Genomic DNA, 13,266 nt, shown 5'->3' with positions numbered 1-13,266 from the left:
CATTCAGTCAAGTCCAGGAACTCCATCATCTCTTTCACACATTACCAAAGACTTCCTTATCCCCAGTCAAAACAGTCTATCATGGCTATCTGTGTCTAAACCTACCTCCCAAGAAATGAAATGTGGGCCTGGGGGTATTCCCCATCTTGCCAAAATAAATAACATTAAATTTTATTATGTGAGAAGAACTATTAAGATAAATTGAAAAGAACAATTCAAGGAGGTTCCCAAATTAGTCTAGGGAGATACCATGAACACATCACAGAGGCATCATGAAACAAAAAAGAGGATATAATCTTAAGGACCCGGTTTTGATCTCCATGGATATAGAAAGAGGAAAATTATTTGGCTAATATTTCAGGGCAAGTTCCAGTATTAATATATGGCCTGAGAAACGGATGGATCATGGCCAATCAAAATGGTAAAGATGAGATTACTGACATCCCACACTAGTTAACTTACAAAAACACACAAAACCACCCCCACCTCAGCAGAGTGAGTCAAAACAAACTGCTGACAAATCCTAACAGCTATGTGAGGGGGCGCAACAATAACACACAGTGAGAACACACATGTCTCTGTTTTCCTTTAAAGTCTGTTTCTAAGTCTGCATGGTTGATGTAGGAGAACAGCAATTTCTTTCTTTAAAAGCCCCGTTGCAGATTCAGAACGTCTCAGATGGCCCTCAGAGCTGGTGTGCTCATGCCAAAAAAAACCCAAAAAACAAAAAACGGGGCGGGGGGGGGGAAGCAGCTTATATAGCAAGAATTCCAGATCTAACCATCTAACCCTGACTTTCAAAAGAAAAAAGAGGTGGCAGTTAAGTAAATACCTAACTACCCCAAAAAAACTTCACTGAGAACTGAAAACTAATTTTCCAGTTTGAAAAGCCTTATCTGTCACAGGGAACTCCATCAATAAGCACACAAGATGGTTGCCACAATACAACTTTTTCACTTGCGCACATGTCCTCATGCATTCCCTTCAGAACTCTTTCACAACTCTTCAGAGTTGTGAAATGATATAACGACCATCTGCTGCACAGCAAGCTACAAAGAGGATGAAGCACTTCTGTGAATAATACACACCAAGTGAAACTGGACTATTCATGTCGAAAGCATAGATTTTTTGGAGGATTCCCCAGTTGCTGAAAAGTTCTGTATATTCAGGGTCAAAATACAACACAGCATAAAAATAAAAACACTCTTTGAAGAAATGTTACAGTAAGAGTAAGAGGAAGTGAAAACGCCCATGAGAGTTCAGATGGAGAACCAGTATGTCAATAGGAAAGCTGTAAAATTTGCTCACTGCCATGTGGAGTTTGTGGGAACAGGCAGAATGGTGACGCTATGGGTTTTTTGGGAATTAACTTTGTAAGTACTAAAGGAAGCCATAAGGACACTCTATTAAAGTACTTTCAAATCATAGCAACCTCATCAAGTTTATCCAAAAACGTCATTATATTAAGGACATTCTGCATACATGTAGCATTAAGAATTGCTGTAAAATACAGTCATTCTATAATCAATCATAATGATAGTACTGTGCTCATGGACACTTTTTCCTTCCAAAATCAATGGCACTGATTGCCAAATCTGAAAAAGTTGATATTTTATTCAGAGTTTATCTACAAATATAAGAGCTAGCCTTTGGACACTTCACTGGACACTTTCCAATGTAACACTTTCTCCTGTTTCCAGGCACTAGAAGCTCATAAACAAGGAATAAGTCAGAGTTTTCAAATAATCCGACAGTAATTCTAGAGAAGCAATCATCTATCTTTGAGTGTTTGCCAGCTCTGAAGCACTGTTCCTGATATGGCAAGAGATACAGAGGAGAAGTGGTTCTTGCCTTCAAACAACTTATGATGCGACACTGAAAATGACCTATCACCATTTTAAAAAGGTAACAATATTTGACAATATATAGTTACGGGTCATATGAAAGGTCTTGATAAATGTCAGAGGAGGAAGAGATACTTTGGCTGGAGTGATCAGAAAATGCTGAAATAAGATGGGGCTGGGGGCGAAGTGGGAGCTTCAGCTATATCAGTGACAAGAAAGAGGATCTGCGTAAATGGGGGACATGGGAAGGTGAAGAGGAAACGGCAGAGAGGCTGCTGTGCAAAGGTCAATTCCCGGGTCACAGATTAGGCCAATCTGAAATGAATACAAAAAAGAATTTCAATCCTTTTCCAACAAAATTCTTCCAAAGGCCTTTCAGAAACTTATCCGTCTTGGGATCCTTTAAAATGACTTACCCACTGGAAGTGGTCACCTACCTACAGTGGTGATAAAGGAAGCTTAGAAAAGTGAAGAGAGTTCTGAACAGACCCAGGATTCTAGTCTCAGCTGTGCCATCTCAATGGTCCCAGGTAACTGTGTACATAAAATGAGATGATTTGATCTGGGGTTTTTAAGAGCAGGCAGGGTATCAGAAACAGCTAGGGCAGTTTTCTAAAATGTAGGTACCCAGATCCCATCTGATAAAGACAGAAGTACTATAGGAAGTCAGGGATCTGTACTTAACCATTTTAGAGGATTAGAATGCCTCGTCTGGTTGTGGTCCTTGTACCGAAGCCCCTAGATCAGATGACTGCCAAAGGCATTAATGACATACCTTGTGCATCTTGTGTTTAAAAAAAAAAAAAAATATATATATATATATATATATATATATATACACACACAAAAAGTTTAAATTTATCTCACTTTATAATGATATGCATCAGAATACTGACATTAGATAGAAAATGGGGGTCTAATAAAGCTTTAGCTCTCAGTCACTTGACATGAACATGTTGTTGTCCTTAGAAGATCACAATGATCAGCAATTCATAAAGTATCACTAGCAGAAATAGAACAGAAAATCAAGAGGAAGACAATGTTTAAGTTGAAAATGCTTAGGTCAACAGGGCAGGGGTCAGTAAACTTTTTCGATAAAGGCTCAGGCGGTGAATATTTTCAGTGTTGTGGGCCGTACAGTCTCTGTGGCAACTATTCATGTCTGTCACTGAAGCCACAAAATGGCTATGTCCATGTGTCACTCAAGTTTTCTTTACAGAAAGAAGCACAGACTGGATCTGGCCCACAGGCTGTAGTTTACCAAATACTGATAAGGTGGAAAAAAAGCATTATGACAAATTACCAACTTCAAGACTTCAATTGCTTCATAAAGACAAAATTTTTAGATATCCAACTGGTGGGAGAACAAACTAAAATTAGAATTATACAAGGGAAAGAAAATCACAGAAAAATTGTAAAGGAGATTTTGCTGTTTCTTAGGACTTGAATTCATGCAAACCTACTTTAAGCAGATAATTGAGAGCTGGCTGACCAGAATAGAGATCTTTAGTCAAATTCAAGTTTTCTAAAATTTTCTAGAAAAGAATGAACCTGACAGTCCCACATGTCGTGTTACAATCATAGAAAATCAATATACCCCATCAAAAAAACCTTTAAAATAAAAACTGTAATGTTTGCAGTATCTGCAAAATGAGTTAACATTTTATTCTCATTAACATATGTCAGAAAAAAAATATTCAGGTAAGTGTTCCTATTTCCTCAGTGGAAAAAACTTTGCTCATCTCAAGAAGCTAAAAGTTTAAAAAGTCACAGGCAACATTTCCCACACATACACACTCACAGTGATAAATACAAAGAAAAGGCATGCTTCCTATGTGAAGTTTTAAATTAACAGTCAGGAATTTAACTAATATAAACGGTCTTGCAAAAAAAAAAAAGTTCCTTTTCCTGACCATTTGACATATAATATCAATACTGGCTGAATGAAGATGAGAAAACACCTCATTTTACAAGTGTAAAACGTGCTAATTGTTCAAACGAGTCTTCCTGAAATAAAGACGAAAAAAGGTTTACAACCCTGATACCCTTAGGATGCTAACAGCTACAGGCTCACACACGCCAACTGGTAACGCGGCATCATTTACAAATACATCACACGTGAACATATTCAATTCCTGTCAAGTCACGTAATCTCCATTCCACTGAACTTCTCAAGAGAGAAAGTGGAACTGGAAAACTTATCACTCACCTTTGAGGTATGTTTGATAACAAAGATAATCATACAAGTCTTATAAAACATAATTTCCACCTTTCTTTCCTGTTGAAACTAATGATTTGTTTTCAGTTACTTGAGTCTGAACATAAGTTTCCAGTTGTCAAAGTTTAAAAGAGTATGAGGTATTACTCAATGAAAGAGGAAAACAGAATTGTTTACTTTCAAAGGATAATGAATCTGAGATGAAGCTGTCTTCGTAAATTTGTTCCTTCTTTTAATTTTAAATACTTCTCCCCCCTAGAAAACCAAGAAAAAATTTACACCACAATGTTCTCACTACTATCTAGATATCCCATTTTTCATCCTAAACAGAACCAAGAGAAACCTGTTGGAGGGAGCAAGTTGGTGGAAAGGTTCGGGGCAGCTTTTTCATCAACAATAGAGAGAGGACAGGCGTATGTATGTGGTGCTGCCCTTCTTTCCTGAGTCTTGCAGCCTTAAACAAATATGGAGCTGCAGCGGGAATCCCACAACCACGAGGTGACAAGGATGAGGACAAACCCAAGGAGATCACAGAGCCAGAAGGAGCTCGGGCGTCTGACAGCAATGCTGAGGAGTATCCATCCCTATGTATGCAAACCGTTCTTGGAAGGGTATTCTTACTTTTCTCCAAACACAGTACTAATTGGTGTAACTTATACACTCAGCCTATGTTGATAAAACACTTTGAAGATTTCACTGTGCAAAATTTAGATCAATACTTTAAGCCATGAGTTGGCAAACTGCAGCCCATGGGCCAAATGTAGTCTACCACAGTATTTTTCCAAATAAAGTTTTATCAGAACACAGCCATTCCAATCCATTTACATATTGTCTATGTCTGCTTTCCTACGACAATGGCAGAGCTGAGTAGTTGCCAGAGACCATCTGGCAAGGTCTAAAATATTTACTATATAGCTCTGTACAGTTTGCTGACCTATGGTTTAAGCCACTCAGCATGCCATTTTTAGAATTACTCTTGTTTTTCTAAAATCTTTGTATTGAGTCTCTAAAATCTTAATTTGAAATCAAACTTCTAATACTTTATATCATAATATTAAAGACACAAAGTAGATGTGAAGTTTAGCCTGATCTATGCCACCAACATGGAAAACACCTCCCACCTCTTATTTAAAATCTGCAGTACTGAAAATTTCGTAGACAGACTTAATGATGATGTGTCATAATTAACTAGTTTAATTAATCCTCCAGAGTTTATCACAAAATAAAAGAATAAGGCAGGGATTCTCAATCAAGGTATAATCACAGGTATTAATGTTATAACTTTTAATTTAAAATACACATCCATAGCATTAATAATTTCTAAAAAGATAGCATTTTATACATTGAAATCAGTAAGGATGTTAAAAACAAGGTGCTTATAAATTCATTTATTTCAATTTATATGAAAATTTTACTATTCATGAAAGTTGACACTGGTTTTCAATATCTGCATTAAAAAATCAATAAATTCATTCACTGTGTTTTTTATTATAAACCTGAAAAAAAAACTACAAAAATTGAGCTACAGACCCCTAAAAAATAATTTTAAGTAATTTGTTTGGCATTATCTTGTACTAAGCAATGTTTTTCACACTTTCACGACACACACTCTGACTTCCAATTCTCCTCCCCCTCCTTAGTATAAATTTTACATTGCCCTATTTGGTCAGTATTACGTGAACTGTGAACTGTGACCCCTAAAAGGATATGTTGAAATCCTAACCTCGGCCCTATTCGTAAACGTGAACTTATCTGGAAACAGGGTAGACGTAACAAAGGTAAGACAGGGTCATTAGGCTAGGCCCTGATCCAGTGTGATTGGTGCTCTTCTGCTAAGAGGGAAATCTGGACACACACACACAGAGGAGAACACCACATGATGACAGAGGCAGAGACTGAAGTTCTGCTGCCACAAACCAAGGAATGCCTGGGGCGACCAGAAGCTGCAAGAGTCCAGAAAGCATCCTGCCCTAGAGGGATGGAGGGAGCCTGGCCCTGCTGACACCTTGATCTCAGACTTCTGGGCTCCAGAAGTGTGAGGGAATCAACTGAAGACAACACAAACTGTTGTTTAAGCCATTCATGGTGGTGATTTATTACGGACGTCCTAGGAAACTAATGCAGTCACACATCTACGGTTACATGTGATTACATCACATGATCAGATGCTCAAAAGGATACATTCCAGTAATAAATCTATGTCTGTCTCTGTTATGTAAATAAATCCTTTATTGTGTACTTTTTTTCAGATTATTGTAAGTGATATCATATGGTATTTACAGAAACAGACTCAAAAACACAGGAAACAAACATGGTTATGGGGTGGGGGAAGAAGGTAGGCAAGGATAAATTGGGAGTTTGGGATTTTGGATACTAACTATACATAAAATAGATAAACAACAAGGTCCTACTGTATAGTGTAGGGAACTATATTCAATACCTTGTAATGGTCTATAATGACAAAGAATTTGAGAAGGAATATATGTATTTATAACTGATTCACTGGGCAGTCCACTAGAAATTAACACAGCATTGTAAATTGACTATACCTCAATTAAAAAAAAGTAATAAATCTAAATTATCTTTCAGTTTAATCTGTCCCTCAGTGCTTTTACCAAATAAGACAGGCAGCCTCTCTCCTTAATATTTAAATCTATAAATGGGTACTTTCTATAATGACCTTACATGTATATCCTGCTATAATTAACACATCTATAAACAATTGATGTATAAATACAAACTCCAACAAGAACTCATGCTCTAACAATAACAAGCTTAAAGACAAAAGATTAGTATTAAAAATGGGTTTAGAAAGTGGAATATTCCTGAAGCATTTTATTTCAAAACAATCAGACATGAGTACTATTTTATGACCTACCTACCCCATTAGAGCTGGATGCTAATCTGTCTCGATTCCCAGCAACTCTACTTTTATGTTAAGTCACTGAAAAAAAAAAAAAGATGCTTCTTGGGCTAGATTTCCAAGTATTCCTCAGGCTACAGAATTATCAGTGCAGCTTGTCTGTTTTATAAATAGACTTCAGTTTAGTTTTATAAAAAACTGCCAATGAAGCTCTCTTTAACTAAATAACAAATCTGCCACTTGAAAGACATCATTCATCAACCTTCTTTGTGGGAGTATTGTTGTTATGAAACTAAAAACAGGCACTCTTTCTTGAGTGCTTCTGGATTTTAATTATCAAATTTGAATGTCACCAGATATTTACTGAAAGGAAAAACATCAATTTTAATAAGCTGTCTTAAGACTGAAAAACAGAAAAGGTATTCAAGCATAAAGTCAAGTTCACTTGAGTCCTGTGAGTTGGCTTACTGTCTTATGATACAGTGGTTATCACTCAGAAATTTACAAACATTTAATCAACTCTAAACTGCAGGGAAAAAAATTCTCCAATTTAAATATCAAAATATCTTGTGTGCATAATATATATATTTTGACTTGGAAGGAATTTAAATAAATTGCAATAAAATTTGTAATAGCTAATAAACCAGGTGTAAGAGACTGGTATTAACACAGGGCTGGGAAAAAAAAGTTAATAAAATAAACAGTAAGTAAATGGATTAAATGTAAATATTTTACTTAAAATTTAAAACCAGTAGACAGTGGATTTAGTTTTAAATTTGAATACCTGAATATCAGAATAATTTGTTTTCTTTTGTATTTTGAAAATATATCCCAAAGACAAAATTGCTGGAGAAACCCCTTTCACTTTTCACTTATACGAAAATCAACAAGTAAATTATTCTGCATCCAGTTAGCAAAGCCAAGCCGCATGGATGTAGTTAGCCATAAAGTCCTTAACAGTGAAAGATTCTGCAAGCTCTCACCTGCCCACTCTAACAGACTCCCTTTGTTTAACTTTGAAAGCAGTTGTCTCAATAACTTTCTTGTGGCCTCCACTTTCATAAAGAAATAAGCCCCTTCATTTCCAAACTTTAGAAAAGTATATTCATGTCTCTCTGATTCCTGAAATATGAATGAAAGCATTCTTATCAAGACTAAATGAAGTTTTTATTCATTTATAAGTTAATCTCAGGAAGATGTTCACTTTTTCTAGAGAAAATTCCATTTCCTACTTGGCAGACACATTTCCATTTAAAAGGATTGATTACTATTTGTCCTCTGAATCCAAATTACGTATTATCATTTAAAAATATCAAAAATTAATCTTTTACTTCCTTTGTTCTTCCATGGAAAAGGAAAAATGCCTAGAATGCAGATAAATATAGAAAGAATTAAGTAGCAACTGTGCTTATATAAAAATACTGTGTTTTAATTAAAATAAAAATATTCAAAAAATACTTGTGTTCAAAAATCTATCAGTGACCTATTTTGATTTATTTAGAAATCATACTTTTCTACCTGCAACTTGTCCCTTGTCCTCATGAAATGCAAAAGAACTGCAACTTTCATCATTAGTTAAATAGAGAAACAGAAAAAATTAGGCTAATTTTTAAAATATAAAATTGTTTTTCAGAGAGTATAAACCATTCTCTCTCATGCATCATTAAACAATATTTTAAAAACAAATGGAATACATTCAGGACTATGCAAAACATTTATAAAAGACATAACTTCCTTAAGATTAATTCTCCAGCAAATGATTACTTTAATAACAAAAACAGTATTTTTACTAGAAACTACTACTGGATTTGAAAAATTATTTACTAGACTGATGGAGCAACAGTAACATTTAGTCTGAAACAAACTACATCTTCATTTTCTGATGCTGAAATGTCTGAGCTGGCAAATACTGTGAATATCCAGAAAGTAATTTAAAGACTAAAAACACAGATTGGGGTCAGGAACCAAGGTTACAAACAACACTTGGAGTAGAAAGAGCATCAGACCACCAGACTCCTGCACTCAGTTCCACAGCACTCTGTCCCTGTGTCCTGCTCACAATGTTCAGGGCTGCCTAGAAGAAGATGTGGAACTTCATGTGGGATCATAAACAAGGCTATTCACCGTGAGGTCCAGTAATAAGTAAAAGTATTACATGGAGCCCACTTTGTGCAAACAGGTCCCTCCCTTTGTAGGGTTAAACTGAACACCCATGAGGAATTTCAAACCTGCTTCAATGACCATGTAATCAACATGTATTTGGTTTGTACCAATTTAAACATTTCAATTAAGACACCATTATTCTTTGGCCAAAGCAATGTTGTCATACAGTGGAATGAGGAAAGCAAGCAGGTTTGTGTGCAGCTTTGTGTTTTGTTGTTGCTCTTACTGCTATTATTGTTATAACTGGTGTTGTTTTGATTCAACTTTTAACTTGACCACTTATCGTTAGTGCGTCAGTTCCAAAATGCTCTTAGTACACTACCTTGTGAATTACAACACAGGTGTACACAGCAAGCACAGTGATTTGTAGTCCTTTAGGCGGAAAGACATTTTATTAATATAGCTAGTTAGATATTTTAATTTTCCCAACCAAATGGTCAATAGAGAAAAAGATACTTTGCCTGATGTTCCTGAAGATTTTAAATAAAGGCCAGGACCTTCTGGGACTAATTTTCTAATGTTAAAATACTTTTTTAAAAATCTTACTTGGAATGAGTATTATTACACAAGCTATACAAACCATGATTTGTTTCCTACAACACATGTGCATAACGAATGGCCCAGGGGCTTTCAAATGATATTAACAGTAAGACAACATCTATGTATTACTCTTTGGCATGAATTTTGTAAAAGCTTTTATTTTCTTCACAGATAGGTTATCGAACACAGAGCTATGTTTCCACCTCAGTTGACTTTTGGTTTTGTTTCAGTGGCTGAAAACCAGAGTGTGGGAGGGAAAAATGGGTTGTAGCACTCTGGTTCACTGAAGCAGTTCTAAAATACGGAAAATCTGATTATCGTGAGGCTATCACCTCCGGGTGTTCTACAAAAACACAGTGTCCGACACAAGATGCTGCAGAGTAAGTGATTAATACATAACTTTTTACATGAAAGAGTAAATTTTTCTATTAAAATGGTCAGCTGATGAAACTGCCAGTCACATCGCTGAAGAAAAGAATCTCTTGTCATTTTCACACTTGTCAGCTGCAACTACCTTCACACCATTTTGACTTCTGCCCTTAAACTTTAAGCAGTTGTATTATAAAGTTTCTCCTCCTCTCTGTGCTTCAAACTATAAATTGTCCCTTCTCTACCTGATTCCTCACCCCTACTCCATGCATGCACTCGAAACCATTATGTGTGCTAGAAATCACTGAGTTACTCTTTCCAAAAATTAACAGCTCAGAATGGTTTAGACACTGGAGGAGCACCAATGCAGTGAGGTTCAACTGTCTGGGAGAGAGATGGGGGGCTTGGAAAAAGCAATACTAGAGAATGAAGAGGTTCACTGTAAAAGTCAAGCCGGTCATGCAGCCCGCCTCTACCAGAGATCATTGTTCAACCTATTCTCAAAGCAAGAGGCTTGAACAGTGTGCCCTTAATATCTATTTCAGTAGCAAATAAATTTATCTAACTACAATTTCTACCTCTCACCCTCTATGCAGGGAATACCATATGTGCCATTTGCTATATCTATTTATTTTTCTATTTGTTATCATATTTATCACATTTACATTGCTTTAAAAATTTAGGCTACTTATTTTAGCAATCAATTAAAACACAGCTAGTTCAAATTGATGCCTGATTTTTTTTTCCCACTTGCCCTTACGTTTCAAACGCATCCACAAAGTTTACTTTCCATACAACAGAAACATTAAAACAAACATTTTGATTCATTCATTCGTCCAGCAAAATTTTCTTCAATAAAATACAAATCACTCAAAGATGTACTGGTTTAGTTAATGAACTCCAAATTACTATTTCTACTATTACTGTCCTTCATTTTTACCTTAAAAATACTGATGTCCCTAGTGACATTATTTATAGAATTTTAAAAAAGGATTGTTTAGAGAATTTTTATTAATCCCAATAACCAGTGTGTCATACACATTAGAGTCATTCTACTAAGTAGAAAGAACACTCTATTGCCTAACAACCATGAGAATGTTCTAAGAAGCTTCTTTCATATTCTATAGAACAAAATGCCTCCGAGCTCCCTGTACAACGGCATGTTTTAGTCTCAGTTTGCATCTGGAGTACTAAGGGAACACAGAAGTGAACACTTAAAAGTATATTACTACGAAAAGAGACACAAATCAAAAATCTATGTCTTGTTACAGTATAGTAAGAATGGTACATTATTGTGAATTATGGTCAGACACTTATTAAATGTAAGTTTTGCATAAACACAGTGGCCACTGAACACTGTCAGAAAATGGAACATGATGACAGAAAAATCCAATTAGGAATATACTACACCAGCACAGGATTCAATAAACTTTGTCTTAGGGTTGAATTTAAGACAGTGACAAAATTTACTTGGACGCTTAAACACAGAATTTACAAAGTTGCCTCAACGCACTCAGTTAGCACTATGCAATCTACCGTCACCTATGGGACTCAACACACGATCAACCAATGTTTATAAAATTTCCCCCTGGTAAATCCCCACATAAAAAGCCAAAAAAAATCAGAATTTATAAATGAAGTGGTAGTTATAAGACATCTGCTGAGTCAGAAAGTGTTTCAAGTTTATAAAAAAAGATGTAAAAGTGGGGTACAAGTTTACCTCATCATGTATTACTACATCCAGTTAAAACACTGTATTCACTCAAATTCCTAGTCCTAGAAGTTAAGCACCTTCTCACTGCCCTGATATAAAAAGTAAAATTTAGTGGATTACGTTGCTGGATCAAGAAAAATTTCAGGGCTACCAAGTTTGAAGAAGTGTAAAGATAATTTCTAAATCAACGGAGTTTTATTAGATCACTGGTAAAACTACAAAGTAAAAATACAGATTTAATTATAAACATTTGGCTTCCCACAACCTTGACCATTCTTGAAAAGTCTACAAGAGCAAACAATCATATTTCTCTTCCTTACTTCTGGCACCTGCTGGCAATTCAAATGCCCATTAATAGTCCTGGAGAGAATCTTAGAGCTTTGAAGCTAAAAGGCGACTAACTAGAAGATTCGCCACCCACAAGATGTATAAACTGTGGTCCAGGAATATTATGTGGTGACCCTAGTTACATTATTGGCTAGACTCCTACGAGTACGTTAGGATTCATCACTAATTTAGAGAGCAAATTATAAATAAGTAAACATTTATGTCATTTTACATTTGGCAGATGGTTTTTCTATGTTTGAATTTGATGGTTTTACTCACTCTGGGTATTTGTTTGGCTGGTGTTTACAGACAACTTCAGAGTCTACATCCCTAGGTAACTGAATTTTCTGTCATATAATCTTATGTTTCATTAGACTAAATGAGGCTAGTTTTTCTGACTTGAAAGAAACATTAGAGATTTCTTAGACGTTTTCCCATATCTAAGGAAATTAAAATCCAGAGAGGTTAAGTGTCTTAAACTAAAATTCAACTCAACTATGTTAAGACATTACATATTTTAATTAATATTTGTTTTCCAATCTGGAAATTTCAATAGACTATCACTATCAGTGAATATTTCAGATATAATTAAAATATCCCAGAAATAGAAAACTCTATTATCTTCTTTATTTAAGTTTAAGATAGATCATAAAATTTAACATTAAAATAGCCAAATAGACTAATGAAGTCAAGAATCCTCGCTTTAAAATGTGGATTCAGTTGATACCACTTCAGTCATCGCCACGCCAGTCCAGTACTTAATAGTCAAAGAACAGGAATTGAAGTTACATCTTTCACCCACACCTGCCACACCACACATCCAGTCAAGACTGTGTCTTGAAGATGCTGTCCAATACCAAATGCTGGTAGATGTGGAGCAACAGGAACTCTCATTTACTGATGGTGGGAATGCAAAATGGCACAGTCACTCTGGAAGACAGTTCGGGAGTTTCTTACAAAGCTAAATGAAGGCTTACCCTAATACCAAGCAATCATGCTCTTAGGTATTTGCTCAAATGAGCTGAAAGCTTATGTCCACACAAAATCCTGCATACGAATATTTATAGCAGCTTTATACATAGCTGCCAAAAATTGGAAGCAACCAAGATGTCCTTCAATAGGTGAATGGATAAACTAACTGTGCTACACCCATGTCATGGAGAATTATTCAGCAATAAAAAGAAATCAGCTATCAAGCTATGAAAAGACATGGAATGACCTTAAATGC

At 35.6% G+C, this 13,266-nt stretch overlaps 1 protein-coding gene across 8 annotated transcripts in view; it reads right to left on the bottom strand.

The window, feature by feature from the left end:
* Positions 1 to 13,266, bottom strand: part of CBLB (Cbl proto-oncogene B) — a 258,056-nt gene that overhangs the window by 161,607 nt on the left and 83,183 nt on the right. The window lies entirely within an intron of this gene.

The sequence above is a fragment of the Vicugna pacos genome, chromosome 1 (assembly GCF_048564905.1).
Source record: "Vicugna pacos chromosome 1, VicPac4, whole genome shotgun sequence".
NCBI classification, from domain to species: domain Eukaryota; kingdom Metazoa; phylum Chordata; class Mammalia; order Artiodactyla; family Camelidae; genus Vicugna; species Vicugna pacos.
The sequence above is the reverse complement of the archived record's forward strand: the minus strand, read 5'-3'. Positions and strand labels throughout refer to the sequence as shown.